This window comes from Thunnus maccoyii, chromosome 19 (assembly GCF_910596095.1).
Source record: "Thunnus maccoyii chromosome 19, fThuMac1.1, whole genome shotgun sequence".
Lineage (NCBI taxonomy): Eukaryota > Metazoa > Chordata > Actinopteri > Scombriformes > Scombridae > Thunnus > Thunnus maccoyii.
In genome coordinates this window covers 5,038,651-5,062,758 of record NC_056551.1, presented here as the reverse complement: position 1 = coordinate 5,062,758, position 24,108 = coordinate 5,038,651, and the positions used below count along the sequence as shown (strand labels likewise).

At 38.8% G+C, this 24,108-nt stretch overlaps 1 protein-coding gene across 3 annotated transcripts in view; it reads right to left on the bottom strand.

Annotated features, from left to right (window-relative positions):
* LOC121885203 (inverted formin-2) overlaps positions 1–21,639 on the bottom strand; it is an 83,592-nt gene extending 61,953 nt beyond the window's left edge. For all 3 annotated transcript variants that reach the window (XM_042394425.1, XM_042394424.1, XM_042394426.1), the window contains exon 1: positions 20,895–21,639. The gene's annotated coding sequence lies outside the window, so the exon portion shown is untranslated. The remainder of the gene's footprint in view (positions 1–20,894) is intronic.
* Positions 21,640–24,108: the final 2,469 nt, after the last annotated feature.

Here is a 24,108-nt window from a genome sequence, read left to right as displayed (position 1 = left end):
GAGCTCAGCAGTGTGCAGACAGAACCTGAGTGTCACCTGTTATGTTCTTTTGCACTTTCTCTCCTATTATTCTCAACTTTATTTCCTCTCATATTCTCTTAAGATTCAAATAAAAAACCCTAAACTGATATTTTCAATGAATATTCAGATCCTTTAGTTAATTAGAGGTAGAAATATCCTGATGAAAAAATACAATTACATGAGATTTATGTACAGGTATATAGAAAGCATCATCAGCAAAATATGCCAAAGTATCAAAAGTATTCATCAAGCAGAATGGCTCAAAGCTTATATAGAATATGTTATTATGGAATACCATTACTGATGCATTCATGTGTAAGCAGCATTTTAAAGTTGTAGTTGGGTAGTTTAACCCGTAACAATACACTGTATTTTATATGATTATCAAATGTTTTGCTTTTCCCAAAAAAGTCCCATGTCTGAAAAGTCATATTTTGTTTTGGTTTGTTTTGTGTGAAAAAAACTCACCAATAAGTCTGTTTCCAATAAAAGTCAACCTATTATAAGAACTTTCTATAAATGAGTGTCAGTGTCTTGAAACAAAGACAGAATAAGGCACATAACACTATACTAGAATCAGGAAAATTACACTTATTATAAACAATTTACAATATATCACAATTATAAATAACACTATATTGTAAAAAATTCTTGATACATGTTTATTTGTACTGAAAATATGGAAAAAAAAACTGCCTCAATGTTTAAATAATCTCACTGTCAGATTGTTCCTCTTGTAAAGTATACTCCTGTAAAATCAGACCTTTAGGAGTCAATAATAGACCAAAATTACTTGCTAAGATGCTGATTTGAAGGACAGGTTCACAGTTTTGGAAGTCTTTCTTAAAACAGTCAGGAGCCCAAATGTACATTGAAATAGGTTTTTCTCGCTAATCATTCCTTCTGTTCATACTGACCATTAGAAGATCCCTTCATAATGCACTTACAATGTAAGTGATGGAGGCCAAAATCCACAGTCCTCCTGTGCAAAAATATATTTAAAAGTTTATCTGAAGCCAATATGAAGCTTCAGCGTCCAAATGAGTCAAATCAAGTAATCAAGATATCTTTTAACATTACAGTCTTTTTAGTGACAAAGTCCCTCTTTTTGTTGCTATACTTCCACGGCAGCTCAACAGGGAAACACTGTCCAAGAAAACAGGAAGAGGGAATGAAGTCAGAAAACTGACTTAGTATTGTCAGTTACACAGCAATATTAAGCAAACGTAAGCTAACATTAGCCATCATAAGCTACTACTCATATCAGACCCAGTGAGGCTATAGTAGTAAAACCTAGTAAAATCAATCAGTGTATTGAATTGGGCAAGGGTGCTTTTTATTACTTATGACTTACTTATAACAGGTAGCAAAGTAGAAGTATGAAGGAACATCAAATGGGAATACTTTAGCAATTGCGAGTACCTCAAAACTGTACCAAAGTGCAGTTGTTTAAATGTAATTTGTCACTTTCCACCACTGCCACATGTCCCTATTTATCATCATTACTGGGCAGCAGCAGTAATAACAGAGGCAGCTGATTCTGGTGCTGCACCGTTATTATCAGGCCATAAATACTCTAAGAAGTGTGTGTGTGTGTGTGTGTGTGTGTGTGTGTGTGTGTGTGTGTGTGTGTGTGTGTGTGTGTGTGTGTGTGTGCTCTTCTTTATAATTACACTGAAGGAAGGGCAGGACTATTTTTTACATAAGAAACATCTGGACAGTCAAACTCCAGCATGATATACTGCACAAGGACTTTTGAAATGACAATGAATATAAACATCCTGTGACAAATGAGCCAGCAGCCAGCCATTGTATTTGACAGATATGACCTTTGTCCGGACTACAAACCCCACAGCACAGTAATTTGTCAGTAAACTGGGAGTTGAATTCAGTCCTATATTCTCTGGGCGTTTATTTTTAGCTGTCAGACATGTATTTTCTTTCTCATTGAATAACAGGAGAAATGGCAGAAGAAAAGGGACAACAAGAGGTATAAGAGGAAGAGGCTGGCAGTGATATTGTTTGTGTGAACCACAGTGAATAACCAGAATTGTTCAATGCCCTCATTATACAGACGTGTCAGACTTTGAGAAACAGGAAGAAGCCTTTTCCTCTCTCTCTCTCTAACCCATTTGCTGAAAGCCCACAAACCAGTCTGGCAACATGAAGTGCAAAAGAGAGATAGCTCACATGCTGAGGATATTCAACACTTAAAACAGCTACACCCCTAAAGCAAATTCAGCTTTTACAAGATAAAGAATAGACCATTTAAATGACAAATCACATTATCTCTCTCAATATTGATCTGTTATAATATTTACAAAAATATTCAAAACCACATGGCAAAATGTGGCATGGTATTTTTTTGTGTTTTACCACTAAATTCTACTGTTTTCAGTCAAATGCTCAGATTAGGATGCATTGAAATCATTTTAAGATTTGAACCAGACTTAGAGTCATGCTAGTAGCTCTGTGAGGCTGTAGGCAGCAGTAATTTAAGCTAAATGTTAACTTTAGCATGCTAACATGCTCACAATGATAATGCCAACATGCTGATGTTACAATGTTTGCCATGTTCACCATCTTAGTGAAGCATGTCAACATGCTAATATTTGCTAACATACAGCTGAGGCTGATGGGAATGTCATTAGTTTTGCAGGCATTTAGTCACAAACCACGGTGAGAGACTCAACAGACCACAACAACCTGCAAGGTGAAGGCCACATGACTGACAGGGACAGCTGACCATCGTGAGCTGTGAGAGCTGTTAGACCACACTGAATGTGAGTTTGAAAATATTGTTTTTATCTGAAAGAGAATTGGAACATTGGACATATTTCAGTGGATGACACAATTCAGTAAGAATTTATTATTGGAAAATGTTATCTAATAACTACAATGGCATTGAAGTGTGTCCTCTTCATTATGTGGTATTTCCCCAGACATTCTGAGTAGAGATCCTTGAAGTATTTAGCTGGGCAACAGACTCAGGAATGGGAGAAATATTCTATGATAATTGAACTGTAAAACACTAAAAAACATTTTGAGGGGATCCTTCAATGTGGTTTTCAAAATCTGAGTAACTAGAAGTTGTGAAACTTTGGATGATTATTCATAATCGATATAATTTCATAGGCCTATTTTGGAGGAAGATGTTTCTCTCACAATCACATTTATATTTTAATATTTTTGCTCAAAACTTAAGAGATGAAAGAGTAAAAAAACATGGCAGTTTGATTAACAGCTTTAATGCCTTTTTGTTGTAGAAAGTTTTACTAATTTTTATAGGACAGTTACATGCTTCCTCACTGTTTTCCCTCTTCTGCAGTACAAATAGACAAACTAGCTACCGAAAACTGGCCTAATGATGCAGGTCATAGTGATCCTTTGAGAATCTCCCAAATAAAAGTATAGGACAAGCTGAGATTCTGACCTGATGATGGCGCGAGATGAAAAGTCAGGAGATCACAAATCCAATCCATGTAATAGGCTAGTTGTTGAGATATTTTATGCTTCAACCCATTGCAAGTCAGAAGTCAATAGTTCCGAGTCAGTATTCCCAACTTCCAATCTAAATGCAAAAACATGGACACCCTGCAGCAAACTGATGTTTGGAGGGCCAGCTTAGCACACTTAAGACATATTTATAACACATTTATGATTTGTGGCTCTTGATGAATTTCAAGTGGGGAATTTGGACATAAATAATGATAAAAACTGATATAAACTGAAAAATGTAACAGTTGCGATGTGAAGGGCAACAAATCTTAACTCTGGTCTCATACCTTCAAAACCACACACACACACACACACACACACGTACAGCATATTTGCTCATATGCTTGCACAGGTCTGATAATAGAACGGAAACCGTTGTCTGAAATGCAGTTTCATTTTACATGGAAAAATGGGTAAATGGTTTCACTTTCTGCCCACTGAAGCTTCACCCCCACTGGTTTCGTCACATATTGATTTGCAAGCACTGGTAGGGTCTGAAAACACTTAGGCTTATCAGTCTTTTTTATGAGCTGCTAAAAGAAGAAAACGAGATGGGTGATACAGTGATGTATGAAGTGTTAGTGGATGTTTTATCATATCAACTTTTATAGAAAGGTGTACCACTGTAACCTCAATCCTTGGCAATTATCCAAACTTAACCAAATATCAGTGTTTATGTGGTGCCAACTAAAAAGGCAGAACTGCAAAATGCCTTTGGGGATTTTTCAAATGAACTGAAACTTGTTTGTAACGACTGAATGTTCACAACAGTCTGGAAATAAACTCAATATAAGACAAACACAACAGCAACTCATTATGTCTTCAAACTCACACAAGAACAATGAATTCTGTCACACATACTGAAAACTGTCCTCTTCTGGAAATGTGATTTGCAGTCTTCAGTATCTGCATCATTCACATATACTGAGACAACATGAAAGTTGACAGAGGAAGAGGTTAAAAAAAAAAGCACTATCAAAGAGGATCAGTGTTCACAAGACATTTCATTTTGACAAATAATACAAATCTAAACAATGAACATTCAGTTGAAATGAGAGTCAAACACTGTGAGCTTTGACAAACTGATATTTAAACTAGTGTGATGTGAGGTGTTACTATTAGTTTACTCCCTTGCACATGAGTTTTATCACCAGTAGATGTCACTAATCACCAGCAACTAGCAGCACAGAAGACAGCTGACAGGAATATAGTGTGTGTTTGTGTCTACTTCGGTGGTGGAAGAAGTGCTAATATCCTTTACTTAAATAAAAGTATCAATACAACAACTGGTCTACTTGTGTATTCCTTTTCACTATTAAAAATGTTGTTGAATGTAATATTGTCTTTTGTGCATTATTTCATAGGATATTGTGTTCAGTTCTTTTCAGTGAGTAAATGTCATTGTCTCGTTTGTTGTCTCTTGAAAAGTGTTGTGAAATATTAAAAGTGTCAAAACTCAAAGTATAAGACATATAACAGAACCTCAGACACAAATACAATCGGACCACTTATTAGACTTGATGAAAACACTCCTTTAGGCCACCTTTCACTTGCATTTTCCCCATGTTTTGCTTTTATCTGCAGGTACTGACAGCTTTGTCCTTCTTAACCCAGATTCCCAAAAGATGATTCTGCTCTGCCAGAACACAGAAAGTTTGTGGAAGTGGAAAAAAAAATCCTGGTTGCTATAAGCAGAATTGTTGGAATATAAAACTGTCACAAACAAGACAATATTTTGCACTTTTGAGGGACAGAAAATCAGACAGAACGGCCATGGTTGGACAAAAGGTAGACAGGAGATCCTGCACAGTATGCAGCAGCACTTTCTGACCCAAACAGCTGATCTGTTGTGTAATACAGTGCGTGGCATACATAGGAATACAGAAGTTCTACGGTTGAAAAAATGTAGTGCCAAAGAAAAGGGCTGCCTGACAGCAAGGTAAAGCAGTGAAAATATTCTAAATATAGTTTACACTTGAAGACTTGATTTTTTTTAGGTGGCTAAAATATGTTTTACTACCGGCCCCGTCCGCAGTAATACATTGCTTAATTTCTGTGCCGGTACTCATGTCTGCTTCTCTAAATTGGGGGGATGCCGACCCAAATCTACTGCAGGTAATACACTAACTATGGATAACTACCTTATACAACTCCCCTTCACAAAATCCAAACTATCCCTTTAAGGTTCAGGAAAGATGTTCTAGTTGGATAAATCTCGAAAAAGGACATTGGTGATTAGAAGAACAAGACAGGACATGTCCACTTGTTCAACACTTACTCAACCCTGCGCTTTCTTTGCTGACAATCCACTCCTGGCCAGCTTGCTACAAATGCTGTGGCACAAGAATTTCACACTGTCTGGATGGGAAAAATGCTGCCAAATCCCATGAAACAGTTACATTTTCTACAGTATACTGACCGGTGACTGATGAAAATGTGTTTATCAAGACAATGTTCTAATCAATAGGTGGAAATGTTGCAACGCTGTCTGCCAGACTGACTGTACTGAACTAACTGGCTATGAGTCATTATTTTTCAATCACACCGTCATCATTACTACTGAAGAATACACACTGCCACTGCCTTTCAAAGTTGTGTCAGGTCCGGTAAGTAAGGCAGGCTGGTGACTGCAAGGTTGTCAATTCAATGGCAACACAGTGCTGCACCAATAAGAAACAAGTATTTGTCAAGAGCTCTGTTATAACAGTAATGTTTTTTTTTACTGCAACTACAACATATTCAGCATCATTTCTCATTAGAGCAGGATGAATTCACAATGAGACTTAATATACTGTTATTTGGACAACAGGATCTCATAAACTAAAGGAACAACACATTCTCTAATGGCTATAAACAGACTCTTTTCTTTTTATTACTAGAAATGTTAAAATGTAAAAATATGATATGGTTCAAGTTTGGTCATTTTAATGAGAATATGTTGAGGAGATCTTTTGTCACTGTGTAAAATTGTACTTGTTATAACAACAGAAGCTTTGTGCTGTGTTAAAAAGAGCAGCAGTGTTGGCACCACCTTCAGGAAACGTAACGCTGTCATTGAGCAAGACTGTGTGGGAGATGCTCGGCAGCCAACAATCTACCACAGTTAAGTTATTATTACTTTACATATGTTATCTTAAAATAACAAGCCCTTCTCATGAAAATAGAACAAGGAAGTAGTCTGGGGTGAGAAACGCAGAGAGGTTTAACTGTAAACTCCTTTGACCTTGGTTAAACTCTCAAATCATCAAGTTTTCTATTTTTTATGCCTCTGCGTAGGCGACAGCTGGAGGCATTATGTTTTCCGGATGCCCATCTGTCCCATTCTCATGAGCACAATATCTTAGGAATGCCTGGAGGGAATTTGATTTCATCTGGCATAAACGTCCACTTGGACTCAAAGATGAATTGATTAGAATTTGGTGGTCAAAGATCAAAGGTCACTGTCACGTCACAAAACATGTTTTTGGCCATAACTCAAGAATTTATAAGCTAATTATGACAAAGTTTCACACAGATATCTAATACGATAAAATGATGAAGTGATGACATTTTAAATCCAAAAGGCCAAAGGTCAGCTTCACTGTGACATCATAACGTTCTGTAAAAACACTTTTTTGGCCATTATTCAACACCATAACTCAGGAACAGAAGGGGAGATTGTGACCATATTTCACATTTGGTCAGATACTGAATTGGTGTCACTAATCTTGGTGCTCACCTTGAAACTGTGGTGATTGTATATAGATTGTACAGATCTTCTGTGCTGCTGGGTTGAAGATGTGTGTGAAGCGTCTTTGCAGCAACATCCATATCTGAAGCATCGTCTGCTGTCATGGCTACAACTTAGTGTTCTATCACAATCAGCTTTATTGGCCAAACATGTGAACACATACAAGGAAAATACACTTAATACCTTTAATTACATTCCTTCAAAGTCTTCACTACAAATGTTATATGAGTCTGGACAGACATGGATGTAAACTGCAACTTGACTGGTTGGCAGAGGCATAACCACAAGGCAGTATTTCTAGTTTATAATTTAACCATGAGCATGCTGTGTGACACATCTCTGACATGCTCTCTGACGTGCTGAGGTACACAATGGTAGTTGTCCAACTTCCACAAAATGCTTTACTTGCCTAAACTGACTTACAAATTTAAATGAGCACTTCCTGTATGCCTGAGAAATGTTGTTGGATGACTGTAATAATTGACCAGAGTGGGGATTTTCCTCTCAGTGGCTCCAGATACTGTAAATTGTGGTTGAAACTGTTTCCAGAGTTAAGTGTGACTCAAACTAAACTGGTTATGAAGGATTATTTACAGCAGGAAGTGGATTCATGTCTCGTGCTGTCCCGTCTCTGTTGGAGACATACATTGTGTATTACTATGTGATAATAATGGATATTCTTTGGTTCATGTGTTTTTTCACATTGTAAATGTTTTGCTGTCTCGCACTGTAGTGCTACTGTCCCACTACTTGAGTATTACTGTACTTAGGCACAGTGATGCTGCTAACTTGCTGATGCTTAGCAGGTATATTCACTTATGTTACAAGATTTTCTAATTAGCATTAAACAGCAGTACATAATAAGTACAGCTGAGGTTGAATTTGGAATTTCATTAGTTTCGCTGGTGTTTAGTAATAAATTTAGACATTTGAAAAATTCAAATTTTGACCTGATGATGGTGCTAGATGAAAAGTCACACAATTCATTCTGAGGTGGCCATGAATGTCAGCACCAAATTTCATGGCAATCCATCCAATAGTTGCCAAGATGTTACACTCAAACGCCCAAATGTCAATGTCATGACGGCACTAGAAGAAAAGTCTGGAAACAATTAATGTTTGTACAGCGTTTTGTGCCAGTTCATCTTGTAGATGTTGAGATATTTCACTGCATAAGTGAAAACTTTGACCTCATGGTGGTGCTAGATGAAAGTCAGATTATAATCAAAGTACTAGGATTTATCCAATCCACACCATGGATATCTGTACCAAATTCCATCTATTAGTTGTCAAGACATTTCACTTGAAACCATAAATCTCAATATAATGGTGGCGCTAGAGGAAAAGTAGAAAGATCACCAAAGTCAGTAGGGTTCATCCTTTGGGGATCACGAATGTCTGTACAAAATGGCATAGCAATCCATCCAGGAATTGCAGTAGTAGTAGTAGTAGTAGTAGTTGAGGTATGTCAGTCTGAACCAGGTCTGTCTGACAGACTGGCTACGTAAATGCCACACTCTCCCAAAGAAAATTATCACATTAATTGACAAGCTATCTCAAGCAATTGAAAGCTGGAATACAAGAATGTTTGTCACATTTGCTCAAAAAATGATTTAAGACTAGTAGATTATCAAAATAGTTTCAGATTAATTTTCTCTTGATTGACTAATTGATTCATGAAATAATTATTTCAGCTCTAGTGATGATTGTCTGGCATCAGCGGGTGTCACATGACCTACAATTCTGACTGTGGCCACGCCACCAAAAATCACCTCACAGCTCAGCATGTTCCTGGTGGCTTTATTCAAAGAGACAGCCCAACCAGCCAGGAGGAGTCACCAGTGCAGTGACAAGGACACACATCTTCACCAGCTTTCCAACCACAAATATAACAAATTGTGTTCAATGTAATGCATGACAAAGGTTGAGTTACGGATCCCAGTAAGCTAACCTCATGTACCTGCAGAAGTTGGCCTGCATCAAAAAACAAAACATCTTTACTTTTCAGTGTCATTATTTAGTTTGCCAATGAATCACAATGTATTCGGATGTTGGTTTGGACCATTATTTTGATAAAAAAAACAACACAATTTCATAAAAATACAGGGGAAATAATGTGCTTTTTGTGATTTTCTGTCATTTAGATAGTGTTATGATACCAGATGTCTATGTTAGATATGGTCAAAGTTACAAATCTTGAGGGTAACGTAAGTAAAAATGCTCCCAGAAAGTCAAAAGCCCAGATTTCAGCCTGCCCTGAATGCTCCTTTTGCAATGATTTTTTAATTTACATAAAAGGCCCTCCTGGGTTCTGTCTCACATTTTTCTAAATTTGTTTGTTGTGTTCCGTAAAACCCAGTCAGGATTAACCTTGTTTATGATTCATCCTTAGATGTTTTGTGGTTTTTCACGAGAAGAGGAGAGAGAGGAGGAGAGAAGGTTAAGTTTCAGTGTGATAAAGTAACACGGTAGTGTGACACATACACACACACACGCACACACAACGGTCTGATCAAAGTGTGGCTCAGCTTTGACTCTACTGTAAAATTCCACAGACTGCTCTACACCTCCAGAGTCTGTCTAAATGTTGGATCATTTTTCCATCACCTCCATCAGACTTCCGTCAGCATTTTTTAATACAGTATCTCAATCACCTCATCACCATGACAAATTTCACAGATATCACTTCAGCATTTGACATGAGGCGTCATCAAGAAGTGCCTATAAGAACACTGATGTCAGATGATTCTTACAAAACCCTGCATAAAGTCTGGTGCCGACGTTTTAAAATTCTTTCCTTCTGCCGTATCTGCACATGGCAACTATGATATGGTTGATGTTAACACTAAACCCCTTTTGTGTTATAATGTGTTCACAATTTTTCAAGCTTTCAATGTAAGCGATGAGGGCCGAAATCCATACAGTCATTCCGTGCAAAAATGTATTTAAAAGTTGATGTGATGCCACATGTATCTGCCACATTTACAGTCTTTTTAGCATCAAATTCCCATCAATAAGCAACCAAAGGAGGACTATGGATTTTGTCCCCCATCACTTCCACTGTGAGTGCATTATGAAGGGATCTTCTAATGGCCAGCATGAACAGGAGGAATGATTACAGCAAGAAAAACTTCTTTCAGTGATCATTTGGGTTTTAGGATCGACTTGAAAAATTGTGAACCTGTCCTTCAGTCTTTAATGTAATGGCAGACTAAGAGGCGTAAACATTTAGTAATTTATTTGGGTGAAAACAATATTTTTTACCCAATTGACCCAGTTTCTCTACATAGTATAAATACTAGATCTAGACTCTCGGAGCCAATCCTCCTATCCTTTCTATAAATACACAGATGACAGACTTGTGATTACATCAACATACTACACTGAGCTGAATCAACCCTCTCTGACATGCTGAGGTACACAATGATAGTACTTTTAATACAGGAATATTTTGGATTATTCCTGCTACTTTGTCCACACCATGTACAGTCCATGGAGTCTAGGTTAAAAAAAAGATACAAGTTCTCAAAACAATTGTGTTGCCAACTAAAAGAAAACATAATTCATCAAACAAAATAAATAATTCATCATCACCGGATGATCTGTAAGTGTGGTAAAGTTTCTCCCTGCCCCTCCCTTTAACCTCAGCCCTGAGCAATCCAGTCTTACCCAATTCTTCCCCCTGAACCATTCCCCAGCCCAGCCTCTCTGCCCTGGCACCATATAAGAGCAGCTGCCAGTCCTGCATGGAGGTTAGACTGAAACAGAGAGTTATCACGGCTACACAGAATCCAATTTGTTTTTATATAGGATTTAAGAGAAGTAAGAAAGAACTAGAGGACAGATCTTGTGCTACAGAAAACTGGTAAGTTTTTTTTTATTATTTAATTAGCACATATGATTTATGTGTGATTTGTGTATGATTTTCTGATGTTTATGGGTTGATGAGCAACTGCTGCCAAGTATGTGAATGTTTACCTCTTCACAAAACGTGTCTGTTTTTATTTCAATTATATTAACTGTTGTAAAAATTATTACAACTTATTACAACTATTATTACAACTAATAAATTATTACAACTTATTGCAACAGCTATTACAAATCTTACTCTTATGCCCAGCCTCTGATCGTGTCTTGTTCTTGTTTTTGTTGTTATTTCCCTTCTTCACAGACAGGAACCAATCAGAGATGGAGTTTCTCACATACACCCTCCTCATCGTCCTACTTACAACATCCTCTGCTAGACCAGTAAGCTACCCACAACGCTTCACATCAATCTTCCCTCATCCTCCTCCCTCACCACTGTCTCTCACTGACTGTGCCTTGTTGTGTTTTGTTGCAGTCAGTCTCACAGCTGAAGTATTCAGTCCTGTGCTACATCTCAATACAGTATATTTTTAGTATAAATATTTACAGATACTTTGTGAGATGTTCTGGTTTAGTGTACATTTTGAGAGTACATATTGATCATTTTATTTATGATGCGACTGCAATAGATTGGGATAGGTTTCAGATGATGCCTTTATGTTGAGAGATGCATGGAATTTCTTTTTGAGTGTTCTATTAAAGTTGTTGATAAGCTTTGGAAAACAATGAAAGTTAAAGGGAGATATTCACCATGGATTACTTCTGATTCTGATCTTTTTAAACTTAAGCCTGGGCAAAATATCAAATATCTTGGGATACAGCTGACTGGGAAGCATACCACCATTTAAGAAATTTCTATAAAACAAAAACTTGGAATGCTAAATCCAACTATTATAGAAATAGTCTCATGATTTTCATAATCCTAAACAGTTCTGAAGAGGATGAAAAGTATTCTTAGCCCCAGTAAAAGCGCTGTTGCACAGATCCATGTTAATGATGAAATTATCACGCTATTATTTTGAAAATTTTGAATCATCATTTTCCTCTATTTGTAGTTCTTACTCTTTTGTTTCAACTTATTTAAATGATCCAGTAACTACCAGTGACTCATTTTCTTTCAGACGTATTTTACCCTCTGATATTATTATTGTTATTTCTGCTCTAAACATTGGCTGTGCTCCTGGTCCCTGTGAGGCTAAATTTATAAAATTAGCTTCTCAAGTGCTTATTTTCCCAGTTGCTGGCGTATTTAATCTGTCCCCATCTACTTGTAATCTTCCATCTATTTGGAAATGTGCTAAAGTCACTCCACTTCATAAAGCAGGAGATCCGCTAGATCTTAATAATTACAGACCGATTTCTATTATTTGTACAACAGCTAAAATATTTGAAAAGTTCATTTTTAATCAATTATCACAGTACATTAAAGATCACACATTCTTATCCCCATTCTCTGTCTGGTTTTCATTCTAATTTTTCTACCACTGCTACCCTTATAAAATTTTCCAATGATGTACTATCATCTTAACAGAAAGGTTGAGTTACAGGTGCATTTTTTTTAACCAAAGCTTTCACGTCACAGTATAAAAAGCACAGGTGTGAATCATAAAATTAATGATGGCTGAATTTTATTTAGCTGCTTCAGTTCTTCAGTTCAGGGTCCTGGTGTTGTGCATGCTGGCTCACTGTTACACTGTCATGGCTTACTGGGACACTTGAACAAAACAGAGCCATTATTCATGTTATTAGTAATACCTGTGATTTTTCTACTGTGACAAGTACAATATCTGCTGTGAGTAAGGCCTATAAACAATTACACAATATGGATATGATATAATTGGAGATATTTCTTCTTTAACTTTCCCCTTTATACGTATGCCTTCTTGCTGTTCTCTCATGAAATTCTCAAGAGGACCAATTGCTGGATTATGTTCAATTTTCAATTGCCAGGGTTGTTAAAATGACATATGTCTTTTTAAGTTTGGCAGGGGCACCTTTCATGATGCTGACATCATAGACAGTCACTTCATGCAGGGATTGTTGGACGGGAAATATTTGTGGCTTATGCAGTCTGATGAATCTTCCAGCCACAAATTCTCTTCAGAGTCAGATCAGTTACTGGACTCAAGTGAATCTAGTGAATCTTCTTCCTCCTCCTCCTCCTCAGAGGAGGACTCCTCTGAGGAGATTCTCATCACCGATCAGACCACACCTGCTGTGACCACCGCTGACATGACAACTGTAACTACAGGAAATGGTGGTAACCTCACCCCTGAACACAACACGCCAAGCACAGATATGCCAATTGTGTCAACGCCCCCGCCAGGAACACTGACCACACCTGTTGCTGTCACATCACCTGGTGATGTGACTCTTTGTGTTACTCATGTGATCCCAACAGCAGTTACCACCACTATCAGCAGAGGAGACAACTAAGCAGCTGTCATTCCTGCTAACCGCAAACAACATTCCTGTAAAGAATTTGACTTTTCGGGACATTTTTGGGTCTAATTGCAAGAGTTAAATCTCAGTTTGCTGTTTGCTGGCATTCACAACTTAAGAGGCAAAGAAGGTTAAAATATAAGAAGAGATACTGAACTTAAATTGTCAACTAAGTAAACTAGCAAGTATTACTAACCTACCAAGACGATAGGTAGCTAAGTACCTTAAGATGCAGTTTGTTTAATGACCACAAGATGCTTGATCCAAAAATACTATATTTAAGTAAGTTTTTCCACGAAAACATAGATTCTTACTGAGTTTCTACTTTGCTTCTTTGTGGTGATTTTGAAAATTCCTGTGGTTGCCACTTGCATGTCACACATCTTCTCGCCCTAGTTTTATAGTATTTTGATCAAATACCATTCCATCGCCCATTTGCATAAGCAGGAGTCCCTATTTCCGTACAGAAAATCAAATCTTGAATAAAGCGATAACATAGTGTTCTATCACGAGCAGAGCAGATGGTCACACTGAGCCTGATAGCATCCTGCTACACAACTCAAGAGCCACAGACTCTGAACAACAACCCACATTAGCTTTCTTGCTAAAGCCTCCTTCTTATCTAACTTATAAACATGAACACCATCTCATCCTGCACCTTAGCTTGTTAAAGGAATCACCAAACAAACATTCACCGAGGAAAAGTGCATCATTAACATCAGTTAACATGTTTGTCCATCACTTGTAGCTACAGCAGTTTGTTGACTTTGGTCTAGTCCACCTATACACAGGTATTTTTGAAAATGTGAGTTTTTCCACTCTTCATTCTCAAAAAAAAAAATTCCACACAGGCACTGTTTTAAAAAAAATCTCCATCCAAATGAGAATGCAAAAACACAATTGAAGCGCTGTCAAGCCATGTTGGCCAATCAGAAGCCTGAAAAAAAGCTATTTTCAGCAGGCTACCAGCAATGTAGCAATACAGCAGTGACAATATACTGGAAAACTAACTGTGCATTTATGTGTAAACATATAAAAAGTCCTGGTAGCAAGGTTCAAACCAGCACTCTTTTGGCCATGTCTGCCATTGCATGAAATGACACCTCATGTAAACAAAGGAGATAACTGCACATACTCTGACGCCACAAGCCTGTCTACGCATCAACACTAAAAACAGAGTTATTAAAAATCTTTACCCTGTAAAGAGTTTTCTGAAATGTCCTAATTTGGAGCATTCAGTCTCAAATTGTAAGATTATTCTGTGAACATGGTTGTGGTAACACATCAGGTAGCACATGAAGGTGGTAAACTCTTGTTCTAACACCTGAATCACAGGTTCAGACTTTTACTTATTACTTAGAATTTTGATTTTTCAATTTTTCAAAAGAATTTATTTTATGTATCCAGATTATTTTATTATTATTGTTATTGAGTTTGTTTTTGATAGGTCGACCTGCAGTGTTAAAATCATCAAATGGTGACGCTACAGAGCAACTTTCATTAAGACTAGACCAGTCAGATGTATTTATATACAGTGGCATAACATATCTTGTTAAATTAAAATTATCTTATGAACTGGTCAGGAGAGTATAGGCAAGATGCTCTTTCTATTTCAGTGTCAAGATCTGCTCCTAAAATACTGTTTAAAATATTTTGGGGGATTTTATAAAGGATTTTCGTAAGTGAGGCACCTGTATCACAGGCTTGTTAAAGCAAGCCAACATCTTATCAATAAGTCCAGAGAAACAGCCTATTCAGTAGAGATCCTTTTATGTACTGCATATTGCACAAAAATTGTACCACAACCAAAAAATAAGTTGCCCCTCTGCATGAAGTATCCAGAGTATGTGTCATGTATGTGCCACAGCAGTGTGTTTCTTTATAAACCGTGGAGGGTGCCTGCTGTTTGTATTGTTAGCGCTCATCTGTTGTCTGTACATGCTAAATAATAACTGAACTATTGCAACAGGGGAATGGTGTAATTATGGGTTGTAAATATATCTTTTCCCAAATTAAATATGGCTTCGAAGGCTGAAGACAGTACTTACATTGTTGTTGGTTGGTGTGTAAACTGGATCTAATGTGCATGATTATATGTGTTCTGTATAACAGTATGCCTTTTTCTACTAAAGAAAAATAAACGTAACTATATTACAATGAGGTTGTCATATTTGTAAAATCATTGACTCCTGCAAGTAGATCATATTATTGATTTGAGCTATAAGGTTATCATGTCAACATGAATATAAAATTGTTTTTGTAATCCATTTTTAAGAGCATGAAAATATAAAACTAAAAAGATATATACTTTTTTATGAAGAAAAATATTTAACAAATATAAATAGAGTCTTAGAAATCTCCCATGGTGCTGTCTGCATATGAGGCCTCAGTGGTGGTTTAGAAACTGAGGAATGAAGGATATACTTTACTTGTACTTCAGTAAAAACATGAAAAATTAAATGCTGGTTCAATTTAGGCAAAATTCTTTTTTTGTTTGTACTCCTTGAACTCCAAATCCAGTGTGTCAAGATTTTGAGATACCTGTCTCTGAAGATTCCTGCCACTCTAATCCAATTTGATTGAGGTGAATGGAATTCACTTTGTAGTTCTCATAGCATTAAAATTTTACATTAAAAAAAATTCTTAGCAAAATACTTTATACCTAATACCAACAGTGTTTCCATTACTTTGGATAATCTAAAGGACTTACTGTCATTAGCTTTTATTGGAATTACTTCCTCATGAAAATCTGCTGGAGGCAGAAATCTCAGAGACAGTTATCTAAAAACCTGTCCTCATTAAACTAAAACTTTCCTCAAGGCTAGAGGCAGTGAGAGGGCAAACCATGTGAGAGTCAGATTGTTCTCTACTGCTCTGACTCATACATTGCTCATGTTCTGTGTAAGTGTCCTTACTAAAGGCACATCTGCTCACTGGCTGTGTTTGTTTGAGTAAGATAGTTGAATAATGCCTGTAATCCAAACTTTTGATTTTTCAGTCATAAAATGAATTTCCATCTGCTCAAAAGACAAAAATAAGCTCTGATCACTGCATAACATTGTGTTCATTTCCTTTAATAAACTGTTTTCAGAGCAAGCAGAGCGGAGCTCAGACCCTTGCAAAATGGTATTTCAATAAGTCAGCTACATCTAGTGGAGAAAGTCAGTCATTACACTTTGACTGCTGTTCTGTTGTCTTAACTTAAATGTTTACACATTGAGGTTACAATCTCTTTTTCCAGGATGTCCATTTCATAGGATCAATACACATGATATCAGGTAAAAGTATGTGGACAAGAATGTTTTTTGTAGTTTGCCCCTAAAGAAACATCTTAATGCTGTGGAATAAAGTGACATTATAGTGCTTCCAGTTTTGTGTCAACACTTTGGGGTCCTTTCCTGTGCACTGTCAACATGACAGCGCACTTCAAGCCAAACATCAGTGTCTGACCTAACTTATGTTCTTGTTGCTGAATGGGCACAAAGCCCTGCAGCCAGCTTCCAACATTTTGTGGAAAGCCTTCCCAGAAGAGTGGATGTTGTTATATTTCATTTAGCTCGTTTGAATCCACCTACTCAAGTAAATTACAATCTCTGACCTAGAAACATGGACAGACCCCCGGTGACAAAAGCTCAGTTTCAGTAGAGTTCTTTAAATTACAGACTACCCCTCAGAGCAGTGCTACACAAGTCAAACTGCGGTAGGTCTATTAAAATCTTAAATGTTGTTTTTCTTTTCTTTCTCTCGACAGTTTGGAGTCTGAACACACTTCTCTGCTCCGAAAAAAAAAATCGCTTTTCATGTCTCAAAACCCACAGCAAAATTACACAGCTCTTTCAGTGACTTGTGGATAATTAGCTTATTATCCAGTTGTTATTATTTTATTCTTCTACATAAAATCTAGGCTCAGGCATATTTCCAATGCTGGATGAGCTGTCAGCGGCCCTCCCAGAAGGAGTGGCACAGTGAAGAGGTGAACTAGAGGGCAGGAGACACTGACGCCAACCCCTGCAGGCCGAGAAATTATCCAAAGACCTGTTCAGAAACACTAAGGTAGGTAAAGGGCCAGAGCCACAAAGAATGGATTGCACCTGCTAATAGCACCGTGAATTGCATAGCATTTGTACCCACAATCTGCCCCGTTTTAAGGTCCTATAGACAAAAATTTTTGCACTATTAATATGCCGGCACAAACACGCCCATAAAGTTTTGCAGATCAGTGCAATTTGCCCTTGATTTGTGTCTGTTTGAATTAGCAGAGCGGTTTCCAGTGGTTGGGCTTTTCTCCACATTTCAGCACACAGATTGGTCCATAATGAAAACTGCAGAGAGCAAAAAAGCCTCAAATACCATGTCTCTAATTAGCAGAGGTGCACACACACACAGCTCTCCACAATCACAAACCAATTTTCATGTATTTTGCTTTTTTTCTTCTCTAGTATTTTGCATCTATAATATAATCTACTAAAATGTCCATCAAAATAGGCTACAGCTGTTAATGTGACTCAGGCAGGTCTGAAACGTGTTAGATTAATGTCTGATTCTTACAATAATGTTGTTCAGGTGTCCGGGATGTATCCGGGATTTCACAGAAACATCAGTATTGATGTTCTGTTTGGTGCCAACAGCTGGCTGCAGCATCATACAGCAGCTGAAAGGATAAGTGCATCTCCAAACTGAGAAAGAGGCTGTGTGCATTTACACACATGGCACAGCAGTGGTAACTTCATTAACACCGGATTGGTCAGGATCTGACAGTAATTACTGTTCTGTATTTTGCTACATCTACACAGGTCAGCTGTTACACACAGATTCAGGTTTATACAGTGCAATTATTTGTAATAAAGTAACCCTTATGGATGAATCCTGAGTTCCATCAGAGCTGTCAGGACATTTTTATTTTTAAGTAGTTGAAAGTCCGAGACAAGCCTACCACCCCATACCCACTTGACATAGGACATGACTAGTGAATCTTCTGCAGATATGACAGCTATCCACTTCTGACTAGATATTTCCAAATATGAGATGCTTCGCATATGGTATCTTGGATGACATGAACCCCAGATTCTAGCAGTATAAATTGGTCCCATTCTGGAGTTGGATATGCTCCGAACATGAAATCTGTGACTCCCATGATGGCGAGTATCCACTATGTATATCATCATATTTGGATCATATCTTGGAATATTCAGGCAATAACATCTCTGGATTCTTGGGGGGTTTTGCGCAGTGTAGTGGCATCTATAGCGGTGAGGTTGACCCTCCCCTCACCCTCCTCTTCCACCTATGTGAAAGGCCCTCTCTAGAGCGAGTGTTTGGTTTGTCCGTTCTGGGCTACTGTAGAAACATGGCGGGTGGAAGAGGACCCGCTCCCTATATAGATATAAACTATATAATCATTCTCAGGTAACAAAAACACAACAATTCTTATTTTCAGGTGACTATACACTAATGAAAACATAATTATGAATATTATATTCCATTTCTGCCAATAGATCCCCTTAAATCCTACATACTGGTCTTTTAAATAATGTTGCAAACTTTATATAATTTGTTGTGGCCAGAGAGACTGATCTTATTTGACTCTGCAGTTTCTTTTATAGAGTCCTGTCCATTCACAGTTTCACACGAACTGCATCTGACTGTTCAATATTACTTTTTTCACCTGGCCTCTCTTCACTATGGACTCAACATAAGTGCCTCGACTGAGCCATCACAGTACCCTCTTTGACCACACAGGCTGACTGACATTTACCAGCCGTTACAACCCATAGGGGCACTGTTTCACTCTTTTGAGCAAACTAAATGAAAACAGGGAAGGAGAAAGCTGTGATAATCTGCATTGCCAAAGTCACAATGGCGGCTTTCTGCACAATTATGTTGCCTTTGTTCTTGCACTCAAGTAATGACATCTTTTACAGTGTCTGCCTTTATTTTCCCATGAGGGATAATAAATCAAGACATGCTCTGTCAGTGCATGACTCAACATGAATCACATACATTACTGTGATGCTGTTTCACACACAGGAAAATAAAGACATCCGAATCCAAGTAAGTCTATAAAAGATTTGAAAAAAAAAGGGTATTTCACGGTAGGATTAGCAACTTTGCCTGATAACCCAGGTACATATTAGAGGTGTTATCAAACATGTCATGATATTTTTTTATTAATAATTATAACAACCAGGTCATATTCCAAAACCTATACACCACACCTATACAACACTCACTGTAAGTTCAATTAAGTATACTGGCTCCTAGAGTTGATATTAACTGTCATTTGAAACAATCGGGTTTGACCAGCAGTTCAGAGTTGCGCCGAGACAACATCAATCTTCTTACTTGTCTCGACTTTTTACCTGAGGGGTTTCACTGCTGCAGTTTGAGGGGCAATACGAAGCCTGTTATTAGTCTAACTATGTGTCTACTGAGCTGTCTCAATATGGATATGTCGGTAACTACAGTATAAATGTGTGATGGATTGACACTCTCATATTGTTGGTGTAATGAACATTTTCTAGGTCCTGACTTACATGGAAACCTGTTGGCTACCTGATTTGTTTCTTTGTTAGATCATTACTCATGGGGAGTAAAATATCCAAGGAAGACCTTAGAACAGTCACCAATCTGTCAGGATTTGGAGGTTCCGTTCTATGTGGATTCATTTGACTGGTGAACATTTTGTAAAATTGCTTTTCGTCACTGTGTTCTCGTCACTTAATGCAAACAGCTGCATCAATTTAGATTTATTTAGGAGTTGCAGTTTACCTTTGATTGTTATAGGACGAGTGTTATCAGTGGTGATTGTGACAAACCAATACTGCAAACCATCTTAAGCTTCAGTTACTAATGTGAGTGTCTTAAAATGTAATTACTCAATTTTCCCCAAAAAATGCTTAATGTGCATGCTCTGCAGGAATATATCATGTGAAATGTGACATATTCTTTGCTTGCTTGCAGAGAAGAGAGAGTTAGAGCATTAACTGTGTTAAGTGTAAACTATTTTTCACCATTTCTGTGTTCAGGATTTTATGGGCGATCCTGATATGGGGGCTTGAAGATGTAGAGGGGTTACTAGCATGACCCCTCCCCTACTATATATACACTAGAGTCCACATACTCATAGTTACTATTTTTACACCGGGTAGTTTTACAAACTTTCATGGAGTTATTATTATAACAAAGGTTCAGGAACAAGACTACGCCCCTCTCTCTCACTAAATTCAATCACCTTCGCCTCACTAATTCAATCATCCGTGCATATCTATATAAGCATATCTAACCCCTTTCCTGTGACCTACGTGACCTACGACACACTTGCATCGCAAACGCTTACCTCTCGCCCGTGCTCCGTGATCCACGTTCCTCGGTAACATACCGCCCACAACTTGATCTAGCAGCACCAACGAGATATCTCCTTCACCAACACATCCACATGGATCCCTTCTCCTCCAGACGCTGCGCTTCTGATCAGCTGGGGTCCAGACGCTCCACATGCTTCCACTTAATAGACCACTCGGACACGGCTCTTTTCCAAGCGATTAACATTTTCAACCGGATGTTTGCTCACCTCCAGCGAATTCTCAAGGAGACAGTCGTCCCACTCCTACGAAACGATGATATAGACAAACTTTCCAACTCTATGCAGACTCTACTTCCATCAATCCTCTCGCCCAGCTCGAATCCTCCCGCTCTTCTGGGTTCATTGTCCGCCGCCGGGCCGACGCACGTCGCACGCCGATGACGTCACGACACCGCACACTACAACAGAGCCCCTACTTCCTCAGTCCCGGCTGAAGGCCAGCCTGAACTCCAGATACAAATCCCGTTTTCGCCCAACCGACAACAAAGCCGGGCTCTTCTAGCTCCTCTCTGCCTCCACCTCCACTACCGCTCATGGATGTATAAAGAGAACTGGATACAGCGTCGGAGGAAGGGCCCCGTTCATTCCTATGAATGTTGCTCAGTGGCGCATGAAGCAATAACAAATCGACTTCCTGGTATAAAAGTACCCGGATCTTCCGCATTGTGCGGCCCATAGAGCATGCGCACTAGTGACTTTCGCTGGCCGAGTCGGCTACTTCCGGTTTAGCCCTCCGGCTAACTTGAATGAGGATAACACAATTCAATCATGCGGCTCTTCTAGGCTTTTGAAATGTGATCGGACCGAATGGATTTAATTCTGATAGTGAGACAAGTCATTTCGCGGGGGTTGTGACACTCAGAAAAAATTATCCGCTGATTTACAGACGTCTCTTTCACAATGTAAGTCTATGGGAAAAAGTCTTTTTGAGCCAGTGTGCATCATGTGACGTTGTAATTACACGGTTTCGGAACTCGCGGGCGGGGCCAGCGGGGGAAACATTACTGTCGCTGCCCGATTTGCATCACGCATGCACGTAATCTTTGACAGCTACGTACGGCAACTCCATTAGGACAAACAACATTAGAGTTGAGTTTAACAGTTTCTGTCACTGCCCGGTACCTGACGTTACATCAGTACTACTACATCCACAAGAATGAAAACTTTCGAGTATTATCAACTTTTGAGAGATTACATCTCTAATGGTGTATTTCACCCCAGTCTTTCCAGGATGGAGCGAAGTGAAATGCACCGTGCCGCTTCCAACTTTATAATTAAAGGTAACTTAAGCTCATTCGGCTAGTATGCACAGTAGGTTAAGTTAACATTTTCCCGAGCAAATTAGTATATGGTGACCAGAGTTGTCCCGGTTTCGAGTTGGGTGTCCCGAGTCCCGACATATATCTGTAAAACCCTAAAATGTCCCAGTTTTCAACATTCAGTACCAAATTGTCCTGGCTTTTACCAAAATTAAAATAATAATTATATTACTATACTCTACTTTCAGCGCTTACATAGACGTGTATCATGATCTGTCCGACTCATCAACATTATCTCACCTAATATAAGTTAACCCAATATGAAAACATAAACAATGCATCACGCGTCTGTATTCAACACTGATTTGTCGGTAGGCGTGTCAGTCATTTAATTTGTTGTTGTCAAGGCTGTTGCTACGACGCTTGCAGCTCTTTATGAATGAAACTGTCAGTATGCTAACGGTTAGCCGTCATGCTGAAGAGAGAGTCCGTCTTTTCTAAAATATGTCACCCTACGTTAGTAGTAAGGTTATTGGTTGCAAAGCTCTTATTTGTGTGTAGATGGCCGAGTGCTTCAGATCACACCTAACATCCTCTGTTCTGTATTGAACTACAACTCTTTATTTATTTTTATTACAAAGTAATTTCCTGATCATTTGAGAGGTCTTAATAGCTTTTTTGTTCGTTGTTATCTTGGAAATACAGACAATTTGCAAAATATATGTTTACATATATATGTTTAATTATGTTTACACTCGCATATGCACCACGCGGATCGGGCAGTGACAAACTCAACTCTAATGTTGTTTGTCCAAGTGGTGTTGCCGTACTTAGCTGTCCAGGATGGTGGACCTACTCGCATATGCGTGATGCAAATCGGGCAGCGACAATTATGCGCCAGGCGAGCAACTTCTGTAGGTCTGAATGGACGCCATTTTTTGTCCGGTATCCAGCTCTTTTAATACATCCATGATGCTACCGCTCCGGACGGCCGCTCACTGTCAGGTTCCCCGCCCAGCGCCACCTGTACGCCTCATGTCGATGACAGCACAACGCAGCCAACTGCTTCAGCCCTCTGGCAGGGACAGGTCGTATCTCCCCCTGTGGCTGCCCCCTCCCTGTCTGATCTGTGTTGTGTTTTTTTGTCTTTTCTCTCATCCCCTCTCTTCACCCCTCGACCTTCATCCCTCACTCCTCGATCCTCATCCCTTCATCCCTCATCCCTTCACCCCTCGACCCTCATCCCTTCATCCCTCACTCCTCGACCCTTGACCCTCATGCCTTCATCCCTCACCCCTCGACCCTCATCTCTTCATCCCTCACCCTTCAACCCTCAACCCTCAACCCTCATCCCTTCATCCCTCCCTCGATCCGTCTTTTATGAATTATCCTGGCTCTCCTCCGTCGATATTATTTGTTTACAGCACCCCTTTTCGCTTCCTCCTGCCGCAGCTATTATAGCTCCCTCAACTCACCTGCTTCTTTTCATTCATTCAACCTTTATTTACATCTCGAGGTATCATTGAGGGCATGCACTCATTTTCAGTGACATTGAGTGAATGTATCAACTGCAATTTTCATTGCAATCCCTTCATATCGATTAATTGCTTCAGGGAGCCTGGTTTTCCTCATCATTAGTTGACACGTAAGGAAGCCACAGAGCTCCCTCCTTTCTAACTCCCTCTGTTTTGTATTTGTTTTCGTTTTCATCTCATCCCTGTGTCCGCAGGCTGCACAATCGACCCCCTGCACATACATCCCCTCATCCTGGCATCCTTCACTCTTCCCTTCCTTCAGATGCAGCTACCTCAGTGCTTTCGGCTCCACCCGCCCCCGCAGCTCTTTTCTTCTCTTTCTTCCCATAGCCACTACTGGTCCTGCTGTTACCTCAGCCACAGTTGCACCAAGCCACGGTGCTCCCTCTACTG